The following is a 14,193-nucleotide window of genomic DNA, read 5'->3' as shown; positions in this document are numbered from 1 at the left end:
CCATTCATCTACACTGATTGAAGTGGATTTAACCGTGACATCAAGGGATCATAGCTTTCAACTGGATTCACCTGGTATGTCTATGTTATGGAAAGAGCAGGTTTTCCTAATGTTTTGTACACTAACATAATAGCACACAGAAGGGTACCATGCAAGATAATGCAAACTGCAAACAGTTCACAGTGAAATGCTATTTTCTCCACTAGAAGGTACTCTTTAAAAACCTACACTCTGGTTCATCACTACACAACAAGCCTAGTGACCACTCCCCCTATCTCAAGAGGGATTGGTATTATAGTGTAATGAGGGTGTTGTGATGTTGACGGGGATGGTGTGATTACTGACAGGGTTGGCAGCTACACCACTGTAGATGGAGTTGTAATCTTCAAATCAAATCAAATCAAATTTTATTGGTCACATGCGCCGAATACAACAGGTGCAGACATTGCAGTGAAATGCTTACTTACAGCCCTTAACCAACAGTGCATTTATTTTAACCAAAAAAGTAAGAATAAAACAACAACAAAAAAAGTGTTGAGAAAAAAAGAGCAGAAGTAAAATAAAGTGACAGTAGGGAGGCTATATATACAGTAAAATAAAGTGACAGTAGGGAGGCTATATATACAGGGGGGTACCGTTGCAGAGTCAATGTGCGGGGGCACCGGCTAGTTGAGGTAGTTGAGGTAATATGTACATGTGGGTAGAGTTAAAGTGACTATGCATAAATACTTAACAGAGTAGCAGCAGCGTAAAAAGGATGGGGTGGGGGGGCAGTGCAAATAGTCCGGGTAGCCGGGTAGTAATCTTCTCTCTCTACCTCCTGAAGGAGAGACAGGCTGGTGATGAGATCAGGGGTGTAATCATTAGTCCAAACAGTTGCAACTAAAACGGCAGTTTATATTGGACAAATTCAGGTAGTTCCTCCCGTTCCGTTTGTTTCTGTTTAAGTGTCACGATCGTTGAGAGACGGGTCAGACCAAGGTGCAGCGTGAAATGCGTACATGTTTATTAAACTAAATAAACATTCAACAAAACAAGAAACAACGTGACGTCCTCAGGCTATACACATACAAGCCTAAAACAGAACATAAACAAGATCCCACAACTAAGGTAGGCAAACAGGCTACTTAAGTATGATCCCCAATCAGAGACAACGAGCGACAGCTGCCAAACCTAGAAATACAATTCTAGATCCTAAACATAGAAATTCTAACATAGAGTTTCACACCCTGACCAAACTACCTAGAGAACAGTCTCTCCAGGTCAGGGCGTGACATTAAGTAAAGTTTCGCAACAGAATCGGGCTGCTGGTCTGGTTCTCTCCTCTGTACAAGGACAAGGTCACATATTTTTTCCGGCTCTTCACAGTGCACAGCACTGAACAGCTCGATCTTTAGCGCAATGAACTATTTGTTCGGATGGAGAAGGCTTGCCAGACTGACATTCAACCTGCTATATTTTGTCATTGATGGTATGTTTATTTTGTTGTTACTGATTTGCTGCAATAACTAAAAGTGTATGTGGGAGATGATAGATAACTAGCCTAGTGTATTATACTTTTTTAAAAGGTTCAATGTTTTAATTAGTAACATTGGTAATTAAATGTGGTCAAATTCGTAAAATGCTAAATCATTTAAACAGTGTGTAGCCTATCGCTAAGACTCATTCCAAAATAACATTCCTCTCTCTGGAGAGATCCTCCTGTTTCCTGTCCAAGCATTAGACAAATATTTACAGTAAGGGATAGATATAGACAGAGAGCAGGTTCTAAAACAAAGCTCTTTCATGGGAATCAAGAGGTGTAGGCTACAACAGTTTGCAGTCTATACCCCAACTACAGAGTACGCCAATGCTTTATTGATTCATATTCTAACTTAAATGAGAGATTAATAATATTCTGGAAACAACAGTCTGACAACCTTCTTATAGTTCCCTGACACTGAGACTGTAGCTTGTCATTTGAAACTAATTTGCGTTCTATTTGAATTTTCACCAACTGACAGAGCCAACTGGCTCACTTTATTTAGGCTCACAGTGCCATCCCAATGATGTTTGAAAAGACTAATGATTATGGATGTGATAATAAAACATGCACCTTTATGGTGTTGGGACTAAGGAATTCCCTCAACCATGTTGAATCATTGAAGGACAATGGACATGGCTTCATCCACAAAATGAAGAAATCCTTTCATGGATATCAATATCTAAAAGTCATTAGGTAAAATTAACATTCAAACTCAGTGGTATTTAAGCTACATTTGAATAGGACATTAGATTGTTTCCCTCTAAAGAGGAAATGTTGGTGGTTTCCTGTGATTATGTGGTCAGTGGCTGTCTGTCACATAGATGGATGGAAGAGCGAGAGGCAGTGTCACGGTTTCGGCCGAGGCTGCTCCTCCTCCTTGCTCGGGCAGGCTTCGGCGGTCGTCGTCCCCGGAGTACTAGCTACCACCGTTGTATGTTATCGATGTTTGTTTGGTTTTGTCTTTATTGTACACCTGTTTCCATTTGGGTTAATGATGTCCCCTATAAGTTTCTCGTTTTGTTAGTCGTGTGTTGTGTGTTATTGTTCGCCTGTCATTTTGGTGCTGTTCGTGTTTTGTATTTTCCTGGTCTGTCGCACTGTATGTTTTCGTGCGCTTGGAGTATTGTATTTTACGCACTGGTGCGTATCACTCGCCTCCTGTTTTGTTTGAGGTCAGTGTCTTGTTTATTGTTTTGTGCAGTAAAAGTCGGTTGACTTAGCTTCTGTGTCCTGCGTGTGACTTCTCCACCACATCCACCTCAACCGGTTACTGACAGGCAGGTCGTTGGAACAGGCGTTGTACTTTGTTAAAAATGTTATGGTCTGGTCACTGGTCAGCCCACCACAAGAGTGATGTTCCTCTGGTCATAGCGTGAGACAAAAAAGCTGTGGTTTTAAGGGTGTAAGTGTCTCGCTTGAACATCTTAACTGAAAATGAAGACATTCAAGAGCAATAAGAGCTACACTACATAACCCAAAGTACGTGGTCACCTGGTCGTCAAACATCTCATTCCAAAATCATGGGCATTAATATGGAGTTTGTCCCCCCTTGGCTGCTATAACAGCCTCCACTCTTCTGGGAAGGCTTTCCACTAAATATTTGAACATTGCTGCGGGGACTTACGTCCATTCAGTCACAAGAGCATTAGTGAGGTCGGGCACTAATGTTAGGCGATTAGGCCTGGCTCGCAGTCGGCGTTCCAATTCATCCCAAAGGTGTTCGATGGGGTTGAGGTTCGGGCTCTGTTCAGGCCAGTCAAGTTCTTCCACACCGATCTCGACAAACCATTTCTGTATGGACCTCGCTTTGTGCACGGGGGCATTGTAATGTTCAAACAGGAAAGGGCCTTCCCCAAACTGTTGCCACAAAGTTGGAAGCACAGAATCATCTTGATTGCCATTCTATGCTGTAGTTTAAGATTTCCCTTCTCTGGAACTAAGAGGTCTAGCTCGAACCATGAAGAACAGCCCCAGACCATTATTCCTCCTCCACCAAACTTTACAGTTGGCACTATCGATTCGAGCAGGTAGCGTTCTACTGGCATCCGCCAAATCCAGATTAGTCCGTCAGACTGCCAGATGGTGACGCGTGATTCATCACTCCAGAGAATGTGTATCCACTCATTGTGTCTTTGTCCTATGGTGGCTAGCTAGCTAGCTAAAATCGGCCCTTTCCTAAATTAGCCATGGATGGAGATAGGGATTAGGATTTGTGGTTTAACTTAACATAATTCTCAGTACTGGCCAATGATTATAACGGCGATTCTGATCCAACCATAAATTCATACATTGTGCTCCTGGCCTGAGAGGATGGAAGATCAACGTAGCTAGCTAGATGTAGTAGGCCTATAGGCTAACGTTAACTAGCTGGCCTGGCTCATCGTTGCCAATGAAAGTCAGTTAGGATAGTCAGCAAGCATTTTAGCCAGGCAGCCTAGAACAACAAAAACTAAAAGCGTGTAGCCTACTGTTTGACACAGTCATAGACCGTTTCCAACATGAAAGAGGAGGATGGCATTGGCGTTCCTCTACAAGTAGGGTGCGTTAACATGTTTTTTCTACTTCCATGTAAGAATGCACACACACAGAAATCAGTACCATGGACAGCCACTTCATATTTAGCTTACGTTGATTGGACTAAATCATTTTTGTTATCTTTTAGTTGTCACTGTATTAGACCTAAGCATTTGTGATTAAATGATGTAGCAATGTTGAAGTTGAAATGGTGCTGTTATAGTGGAGGCAGCACCTGCTTTCTTTGGGACTTGTGGTAACTCTCTGTGGTTCTAAATCGATAGTTGTTTAGTAGTCCGAAAATGTGGAAACATTAACTTGCTAGACCATGCTGTAGGTAATGTAACTGTTTGTTACATGCAATATGTTGTTAGGTTCTGAACAAACTGAGTAAAAACTCAGATGGACAACTAGAAAAAGCTAAAACCAAGTTTATTCACCCACTGAGTCATACAGCTGCAAAGACAAAGACATGTTTCCACAAGTACACATATTTATACCCTCTGCTGGGCGGAATGAACTCCTTGCACATCGAGACAGCCAATACATCTCTGTTGCTAGGCAGGAACTTAAGTGGTTCCTCTCATTGGTTTAGTCATCGCCCTGCCTCCTATGTGTGTATGTCATAAGACTATTCCTCCTCACTTCATCTGACCTGATCACGGCCTACATTCCTCACTCCTCCCTAACTCACTGCTGTCGTACCTTATCAGTGACTGAAACCAGACCGTTGCCCTTCTCCTCTCCATAGGATACATGAGATTTAACCATAACATGTTCTGACAGAATGTAAACTTTCTGTACTCCCCTTTCTCACTCAGTAGATTTGCATACACCCAGTTCTAATATGTTAACATGAATAAGGATATTTCAAGTTGTTTCAACTTAGAACCCAACATATTTACAGATGGCATACCAGTTTGTTATTAATGCACATGAAAGTTCACATGTTCCAGAATACATTTCTGCCAGAAAACGCCCGAGGCTTGCACCGACGGTCAGGATAAAGATGAGTCTGTAACGGTAGGAGTGACATTTTTGGAGAAGGTGGACCCCTACCTTTTGGCTGATCCATTTGTGGTTTCAGGGTGGGTGAAAACGGAGCTGGGTGCTGTGGAATCCCAAAGGTAACCCAAAGTGTAATTGTTTGTGTTTCTGCTGGTCAGAGGGAGCAAGCGCTTCGCTCCAAAAGGTTTGGGACAAGAGATGTGACTTGTTTTGCTCTGAAGAAAAGGGTGGCATTGAAACAAGTGATTACTGGGGTAGCGGTAAACGTGAAAGTGGACCAACTGAAGGGAAAGATTCCCGGTGTTTGTGATACACGTCGTTTGGTGCAATGCAGACAGGGTGGCGTGAGAGGTGAAACAGAAGAGTCATTGTCTGTTCTTTTGAGTTTTGATGTTGAGTCTCTGTCCAACAAAGTGATGTTAGGATATTTCAGTTATCCCGTACGAGCTTATATGCTAAATATATTACGTTGTTACAGGTGTCAAGCTTATGGACATGTAGCAGCAGTGTGTAAGATGGAGGTTCCTAGGTGTGAGAAGTGTGCAGAAGGGCATGATACAAAGGAATGTGTAGTATTGGGGAAAGAAGATCAGAAGTGTCCAGTTCGAGAGAGGCAGGTTGAGGTTACCAGGGTTAGGGTAGAGCAGAGTGTGTCATATGTTGAGGCAGTGAAGATAGTTGAGGAAGATGGGTCAAGGGGGAGGGATCCTGAGCGGAGTCATGTGAGTAGTAGATCTGTATCAGTACAGAGGAATAGGCCAAAGAGTGCTATATGCTTCAGTAATATTAGCTTTTTAGAGTTCATAGCAATGGCTATCAACTGTACTACGGGGATGGAATGTAAGTCGCAGAAAATAGAGGTTGTGGTGGCAGCTGCAGAGAAGTATTTGGGCATATGTGACATCAGAAGAGTTACAGGGTGTGTTGAGTGGTGGTGTCCCATTCTTTCAGGCTGTTGGCCGGATGTAGGACTAGATAGGTTTAAATAGTGGAGTAGGGTGGTGGGTTTTTAATGAGTGTAGGGTTAGATGGTAGGGTATTTGTTGATTTATTTTCATTTTTTTCAATCAAAGTAAAAGGGAGTTATACTGCAGTCTAGTTGGTGGTGGAAATGCAACATTTATTGAATGCCAACCGCCGTTAAACCTCATCGAAGAAAAATAGGTAGTGACATGCGACATAAGTCTTCTGACCATAACTCTATCATCCTGATTCCTGCTTATAAGCAAAAACGAAAGCAGGAAGCACCAGTGAATCGGTTAATAAGGAAGTGGTCAGATGACGCAGATGCTAAGCTACAGGACTGTTTGGCTAGCACAGACAGGAATATGTTCCGGGATTCTTCCGATAGCATTGAGGAGTACACCACAGCAGTCACTGGCTTCATCAATAAGTGCATCGATGACGTTGTCCCCACAGTGACCGTACGTTCATACCCCAACCAGAAGCCATGGATTACAGGCAACACCCGCACTGAGGTAAAGGGTAGAGCTGCCGCTTTCAAGGAGCGGGACTCTAACCCGGACGCTTATACGAAATCCCGCTATGACCTCCGACGAACCATCAAATATGCAAAGAGTCAATACAGGATTAAGATTGAATCGTACTAAACTGTCTCCGATACTCATCAGATGTGGCAGGGCTTGCAAACGATTACAGACTACATAGGGAACCACAGCCGCAAGCTGCCCAGTGACACAAGCCTACCAGACTAGCTAAATCACATCTATGCTCTCTTCGAGGCAAGCAACACTGAAGCATGCATGAGAGAATCAGCAGTTCCGGATGACTATGTGATCACACTCTCCGTAGCCGATGTGAGAAAGACGTTTAAGCAGGTCAACATTCGCAAGGCCGCAGGGCCAGACGGATTACCAGGACGTGTACTCCGAGCATACACTGACCAACTGGCAAGTGTCTTCACTGACATTTTCAACATGTCCCTGACTGAGTCTGTAATACCAACATGTTTCAAGCAGACCACCGTAGTCCCTGTGCAATAGAACACTAAAATAACCTGCCTAAATGATTACCGACCCATAGCACTCACGTCTGTAGACATGAAGTGCTTTGAAATGCTGGTCATGGCTCACATCAACACCATTATCCCAGAAACCCTAGACCCACTCCAATTTGCATACCGAACCAACAGATCCACAGATGATGCAATCTCTATTGTACTCCACACTGCCCTTTCCCACCTGGACAAGAGGAACACCTACGTGAGAATGCTATTCATTGACTACAACTCAGCGTTCAACACCATAGTGCCCTCAAAGCTCATCACTAAGCTAAGGACTCTGGCACTAAACACCTCCCTCTGCAACTGGATCCTGGACTTCCTGACGGGATGCCCCCAGGTGGTAAGGGTAGGTAACAACACATCTGCCACGCTGATTCTCAACACGGGGGCCCCTCAGGGTGCGTGCTCAGTCCCCTCCTGTACTCCCTGTTCACCCATGACTGAATGGCCAGGCACGACTCCAACACCATCATTAAGTTTGCAGATGACACAACAGTGGTAGGCCTGATCACCGACAATAATGAGACAGCCTATAGGGAGGAGGTCAGAGACCTGGCCGTGTGGTGCCAGGACAACAACCACTCCCTCAACGTGATCAAGACAAAGGATATAATTGTGGACTACAGGGAAAAAAAGAGGACTTAGCACGCCCCCATTCTCATCGACGGGGCTGTAGTGGAACAGGTTGAGAGCTTCAAGTTCCTTGGTGTCCACATCACCAACAAACTATCATGGTCCAAACACACCAAGACAGTCGTGAAGAGGGCACGACAAAGCATAATCCCCCTCAGGAGACTGAAAGGATTTGGCATGGGTCCTCAGATCCTCAAAAAGTAATACAGCTGCACCATCGAGAGCATCTTGACTGGCTGCATCACCGCCTGGTATTGCAACTGCTTGGCCTCCGACCGCAAGGCACTACAGAGGGTAGTGCGTACGGCCCAGTACATCACTGGGGCCAAGCTTCCTGCCATCCAGGACCTCTATAACAGGCGGTGTCAGGGGAAGGCCCTAAAAATTGTTAAACACTCCAGCCACCCTATTCATAGACTGTTCTCTCTGCTACCGCACAGCAAGCGGTACTGGAGCGCCAAGTCTAGGTCCAAAAGGCTTCTTAAAACCTTCTACCCCCAAACTGTAAGACTCCTGAACAGCTAATCATAGCTACCCAGACTATTTGCATTGCTCCCCCATGTAATGGACATACACAAAATAGTCCAAATTGGTGAAGTGAAATGAAAAAACGTACTTGTTTTAAAAAATTCTAAAAAATAAATAACGGAAAAGTGGTGAGTGCATATGTATTCACCTCCTTTGCTATGAAACCCCTATGTAAGATATGGTGCAACCAATTACCTTCAGAAGTCACATAAATAATTAGATTGCACACAGGTGGATTTTATTTAAGTGTCACATGATCTCAGTATATTTACACCTGTTCTGAAAGGCCCCAGAGTCTGCAACAACACTAAGCAAGGGGCACCACCAAGCAAGCGGCACCATGAAGACCAAGGAGCTCTCCAAACAGGTCAGGGACAAAGTTGTGGAGAAGTACAGATCAGGGTTGGGTTATAAAAAAATATCCGAAACTTTGAACATCCCACGGAGCACCATTAAATCCACTATTAAAAAATTGAAAGAATATGGCACCACAACAAACTTGCCAAGAGAGGGCCGCCCACCAAAACTCACGAACCAGGCAATGAGGGTATTAATCAGAGGCAACAAAGAGACCAAAGATAACCCTGAAGGAGCTGCAAAGCTCCACAGCAGAGATTGGAGTATCTGTCCATAGGACCACTTTAAGCCATACACTCCACAGAGCTGGGCTTTATGGAAGAGTGGCCAGAGAAAAGCCATTGCTTAAAGACAAAAATAAGTAAACACTTTTTGTGTTCGCCAAAAGCCATGTGGGAGCCTCCCCAAACATATGGAAGAAGGTACTCTGGTAAGATGAGACTAAAATTTAGTTTTTTGGCCATCAAGGAAAACGCTATGTCTGGCGCAAACCCAACACCTCTCATCACCCCAAGAACACTATCCCCACCGTGAAGCATGGTGGTGGCAGCATCATGCTGTGAGGATGTTTTTTTTTTTCATCGGCAGGGACTCGGAAACTGGTCAGAAATAAAGGAATGATGGATGGCGCTAAATACAGGGAAATTCTTGAGGAAAACCTGTTTCAGTCTTCCAGATATTTGAGACTGGTACGGAGGTTCACCTTCCAGCAGGACAATGACCCTAAGCATACTGCTAAAGCAACACTCGAGTGGTTTAAGGGGAAACATTTAAATGTATTGGAATAGCCTAGTCAAAGCCCAGACCTCAATCCAATTGAGAATCTGTGGTATGACTTAAAGATTGCTGTACACCAGCGGAACCCATCCAACTTGAAGGAGCTGGAGCAGTTTTGCCTTGAAGAATGGCCCAAAATCCCAATGGCTAGATGTGCCAAGCTTATAGAGACATACCCCAAGAGACTTGCAGCTGTAATTGCTGAAAAAGGTGGCTCTACAAAGTATTGACTTTGGGGGGGGGTGAATAGTAATGCACGCTCAAGTTTCTGTTTTTTTCTTGTTTGTTTTACAAGGAAAAATATTTTGCATGTTGTGTAAATGAAATGATACACAACCCCAACAAATCCATTTTAATTCCAGGTTGTAAGGCAACAAAATAGGAAAAATGCCAAGTGGGGTGAATACTTTCGCAAGCCACTGTAAAGCCTCCCTACTGTTATTTTATTTTACTGCTGCTCTTTAATTATTTGCTATTTTAATTTTTTACTTATCTATTTTTACAATTTTTAAATGGGCTGAACTATTCAAGGTAAATTAAATCAAATTAAATCCAATTTGAGACTCCCCTGGAATAGCTGTATTTGAAGCACAACTCCCTTCTGCCCAGTTTCGCTGATGTTGCTACGGCAATCAAGCTGTTTTTTACCATCCTTTTTTACCATCGGTATTACTGTCGCTTCTGCGGAGAGATCGTTTTCTAAACTAAAACTCATAACGATCTACCTACACTCTAAAAAATGCTGGGTTGTTTGGATGACCGATTTGCTGGGTTGCAGGCATTGGGTCACTTATTTGGGTTGTTTTCTTTAAAAAGAGAAAGGTTGGGTTGTTAATGCTGGGTTATTGATATATGACCCAGTGGGTGGGTTAATTCTCCCACCAAATCCAGAAGATCAAAGTTATCTGGCAAAATTGTCAATGAAGATTGTTGCAGCTGTGTAGCAAGTCTACCAGACAGTGCAGACTGCTCTAAATGGAATTACGTTGATGGAGAAATGGGCAAGGCGTTGTGGCTGACCAAAAACGGTGAGTAAAAAGCTAGCTAACGTCAGTAATTATCCACTCAGGTTAAATAGACCTAGCTATCATAATTACATATGATCTCAGTCATTGACAATTTAAAATAATGTTAGCTATCAAGCTAGCTAGCAAACAACCCATGCATGTTAGCTCAAACATTAGCTAGCTAGGTAGCTACTTAGCTAACATTTGCTAACTTAGCTATTTTCCAGTGCTATGTGTAGTAGCTAAAATGTAAGGTTTTTGTTGAAGTTTGGCTGGCTAGCTATGTCAGTGACAGCGGTGACAGTGCGTCTGCCTTCACTTTCTTCGTACCCGGGATGTATGATAGAGTAAAATCGAACCTGGTGAAGAATAGGGCCCACCTGGCCTGGCGAGGGTTCAGCCTCCTCGCTGCCCGGATGTACTCCAGGTTACGGAGTAAATAAAGGGTGTTTCGCCCCCTCAAGACAGTGCCTCCACACGGTCAGGGCTCGGACAACAGCCAACAGCTCCCGATCACCAACGTCGTAGTTCTGCTCTGCCGGGCTGAGCTTCTTGGAGAAGAAGGCACAGGGGCGGAGCTTGGGTGGCGTGCCCGAGCGTTGAGATAGGACAGCGCCTATCCCTACCTCAGACGCATCCACCTCCGCTACGAACGGTAGTGATGGATCGGGATGGGCCAGTACCGGGTCTGAAGTTAACAGAACACTCAGGTTACTGAAGACCCTGTCAGCCTCAGCAGACCAGCAGAGCCGGGACGGCCCACCCTACAACAGAGATGTGATGGGAGCTGCGACCTTCCCAAAGCCCTGGATAAACCTCCGATAGTAGTTGGCAAAGCCAATAAAGGGCTGCACCTCCTTAACCGTGGTTGGAGTCGGGCCAATTACGCACGGCTGAAATGCGATCTCCCTCCATCTCCACACCTGAGGTGGTAATGTGGTATCCGAGGAAGGAGACGGACTGTTGGAAAAACAGACACTTTTCTGCCTTGGCATATGGGTCATGTTCCAACAGTCGGGCCAGAACTTTGTGAACCAGGGACACCTGCTTGGCGCGTGTAGCGGAATACACCAGAATGTAATCGATGTAGACCACTACACCGCGACCAAGCATGTCCCGAAACACCTTGTTCACAAAGGACTGGAAGACGGATGGAACATTCATCAAACCGTACGGCATCACCAGGTATTCGTAATGCCCCGTGGTTGTGCTGAAAGCTGTCTTCCAATCGTCCCCCTCTCGGACATGCACCAGGTTGTACGCACTCCGGAGATCTCATTTGGTAAAGAAGCGCGCCCCATGCATTGACTCGATCACAGATGGAATGAGGGGTAGAGAATAACTATAACGTATTGTCCCCTTGTTCAGTGCTCGGTAATCAATGCAAGGGCGCAGACCTCCGTCTTTCTTCTTCACAAAAAATTAACTTGAGGCAGCGGGTGAAGTGGAGGGACGTATGAACCCCTGACGCCTCCTGGGAGGCACAGGTTTATCGCGCAATCCCCCTCCTAATGAGGTGGTAATTTGGTTGCCTGCGTTTTGGAAAACGCGTGTGCCAAATCAAGATATTTGGGGGGGAATGCGCACGGTGGAGGTAGTGTCTGAACTTTCCACCATGGTTGCACCAACGGAAACACTTAGACACCTACCCTGACACTCTTGCGACCACCCCGTGAGAACCCTCTGTGGCCATGAAAAGGTGGGTTGTGTAGTGCTAACCAGGGAAGACCTAACACTTTATGAACCAGGTGTGTGTAATGAACAAGACAAAATCAATGGAATTAGGAAATGAGGAGTGGCAGTGGCTAGAAGGCCAGTGACGATGAACGCCGAAGCCTACCCGAACAAGGAGAGGTGGCAGCTTCGTAGGGAGTCGTGACACATAGACTGTGTAGTAACATTGTAACATTGTAACATTGATTGTTATTGTTATAATTATTTTTTACAGATTCTATAATAGAGAGAAGGTAAAACATAATAACCCAGCAATAAAGTAAGAAATAACCCCGCTGGGTCAAAACTACATGAATAACAACAACCCAGCAAAAGAGTAAAAAGCAACCCACTGCCAGGTCAAAATAACATATTTTGGGGGTAAATCAAGTAACTCAACATGTTGGGTCATTCACATAACTGGGGGCTGGGTATGTAATATAGTGACCCAGCGCAGGGTTACCGAAATTACAAAAATTGGGTCATTATTGACCCAGCATATTTTTTTGTATAAGAAGCATTGGGCTTTCGGTCTGATATGCGCTTTTGAACATTGAGTAAGCTCCACACATTGTACTGGCGCCTTGAACATGTGTGACGTTCTGGCTCCGGGACTCTTAGTAGTGAGCCAGGGTTGTCATTTTCATTTGGGTGTAGTTCTATGTGGGATCTAGTTGTTTCATTTCTATGTTTGGTTTTGATGTTGATTTAGTCATATGACTCCCAATCGGAGGTAACGAGTGTCAGCTGTCGGCTCGTTATCTCTGATTGGGAGCCATATTTATACTGTGTGGTTTCACCTTGGTTTTGTGGGTTTTTGTTTCCTTGTTGCTGTTAGTCATTATCAGTATTGAACTGCACTTTCGTCATATTTGGTTTGTTGTTTTGTTCGTGGTTTCTTTATAATAAAGTCTACGATGTTCGCTCAACACGCTGCGCTTTGGTCTCCTCCTTTTGACGATCGTGACAGAAAAACCCACCATAAAAGGACCAAGCAGCGCGTCCAGGAGCAAAGGGTCTGGACATGGGAGGAACTGTTGGACGGTAAAGGGTGCTGGACTTGGGAGGAGATCCTGGATGGTATGGATCGCCGACCATGGAACGAGACGGTGGAGAGGCGACGGCGAGAGGAGCAACGGCATCGGCAGGGCCATCGTCGGAAGGACGGGAGGCAACCCCAAAAAATTTTTTGGGGGGGGGCACATGGCTTGGGCGGCTGGGCAGCAGGAGGCTGCCACAGGGAGAAAAGGAGAGAAGGCTAACGGAGTACGGGAGCCATTGGCGAGTAGAGGGAGGGAAGTGTGTGTGGCACGGCGTGAAAGACTGATGTGTGTTGCCAGTCCGGTCCGGCCCGTTCCTGATCCTCGGTTGAGGCCAGTGGTGTGTGTTCCCGGTACGGACCGGCCTGTTCCTACTCCAAGCACCAGGTCCACGGTGTGCTACGCCAGCCCGGCCCGGCCTGTTCCGGCCACTCGCACCAGGGATGCGGTGCGCGTCGCCAGCCCAGCCCGGCCTGTTCCTGCTCCACGCACCAGGGATAGGGTGCGCTCGCCAGCCCGGCCCGGCCTGTTCCGGCCACTCGCACCAGGGATACGGTGCGCGTCGCCAGCTCAGCCCGGCCTGTTCCTACTCCACGCACCAGGGATACGGTGCGCTCGCCAGCCCGGCCCGGCCTGTTCCGGCCACTCGCACCAGGGATACGGTGCGCGTCGCCAGCCCAGCCCGGCCTGTTCCTACTCCACGCACCAGGGATACGGTGCGCTTCGCCAGCCCGGCCCGGCCTGTTCCGGCCTCTCGCACCAGAGATACGGTGCGCGTCGCCAGCCCAGCCCGGCCTGTTCCTGCTCTCCGCACTAGGCCTTATGTGCGTCCCCAGGGTCCAGCATGCCCTGTTGCTGCTCTCCGCACTAGGCCTTATGTGTGTCCCCAGGGCCAAGCATGCCCTGTTGCTGCTTCCCGCACTAGCCCTGAGATGCGTGTCCTCAGCCCGGTACCTCCAGTTCCGGCACCACGCATCAGGCCTACGGTGCGTCCCCAGGGCCAAGCATGCCCTGTTGCTTCTCCCCGCACTAGCCCTGAGATGCGTGTCCTCAGCCCGGTACCTCCAG

At 46.1% G+C, this 14,193-nt stretch overlaps 1 long non-coding RNA gene across 1 annotated transcript in view; it reads left to right on the top strand.

Moving 5' to 3' along the window:
- The first annotated feature begins 1,234 nt into the window (after positions 1-1,234).
- The window catches only part of LOC123492598, a 31,126-nt gene continuing 18,167 nt past the window's right edge, over positions 1,235-14,193 (top strand). The window contains exon 1 of the long non-coding RNA XR_006661805.1: positions 1,235-1,471. This is a non-coding gene — a long non-coding RNA (uncharacterized LOC123492598). The remainder of the gene's footprint in view (positions 1,472-14,193) is intronic.

This window comes from Coregonus clupeaformis, chromosome 1, assembly GCF_020615455.1.
Source record: "Coregonus clupeaformis isolate EN_2021a chromosome 1, ASM2061545v1, whole genome shotgun sequence".
In the NCBI taxonomy this organism is placed as follows: domain Eukaryota; kingdom Metazoa; phylum Chordata; class Actinopteri; order Salmoniformes; family Salmonidae; genus Coregonus; species Coregonus clupeaformis.
This window is presented reverse-complemented; position numbering and strand designations above follow the sequence as displayed.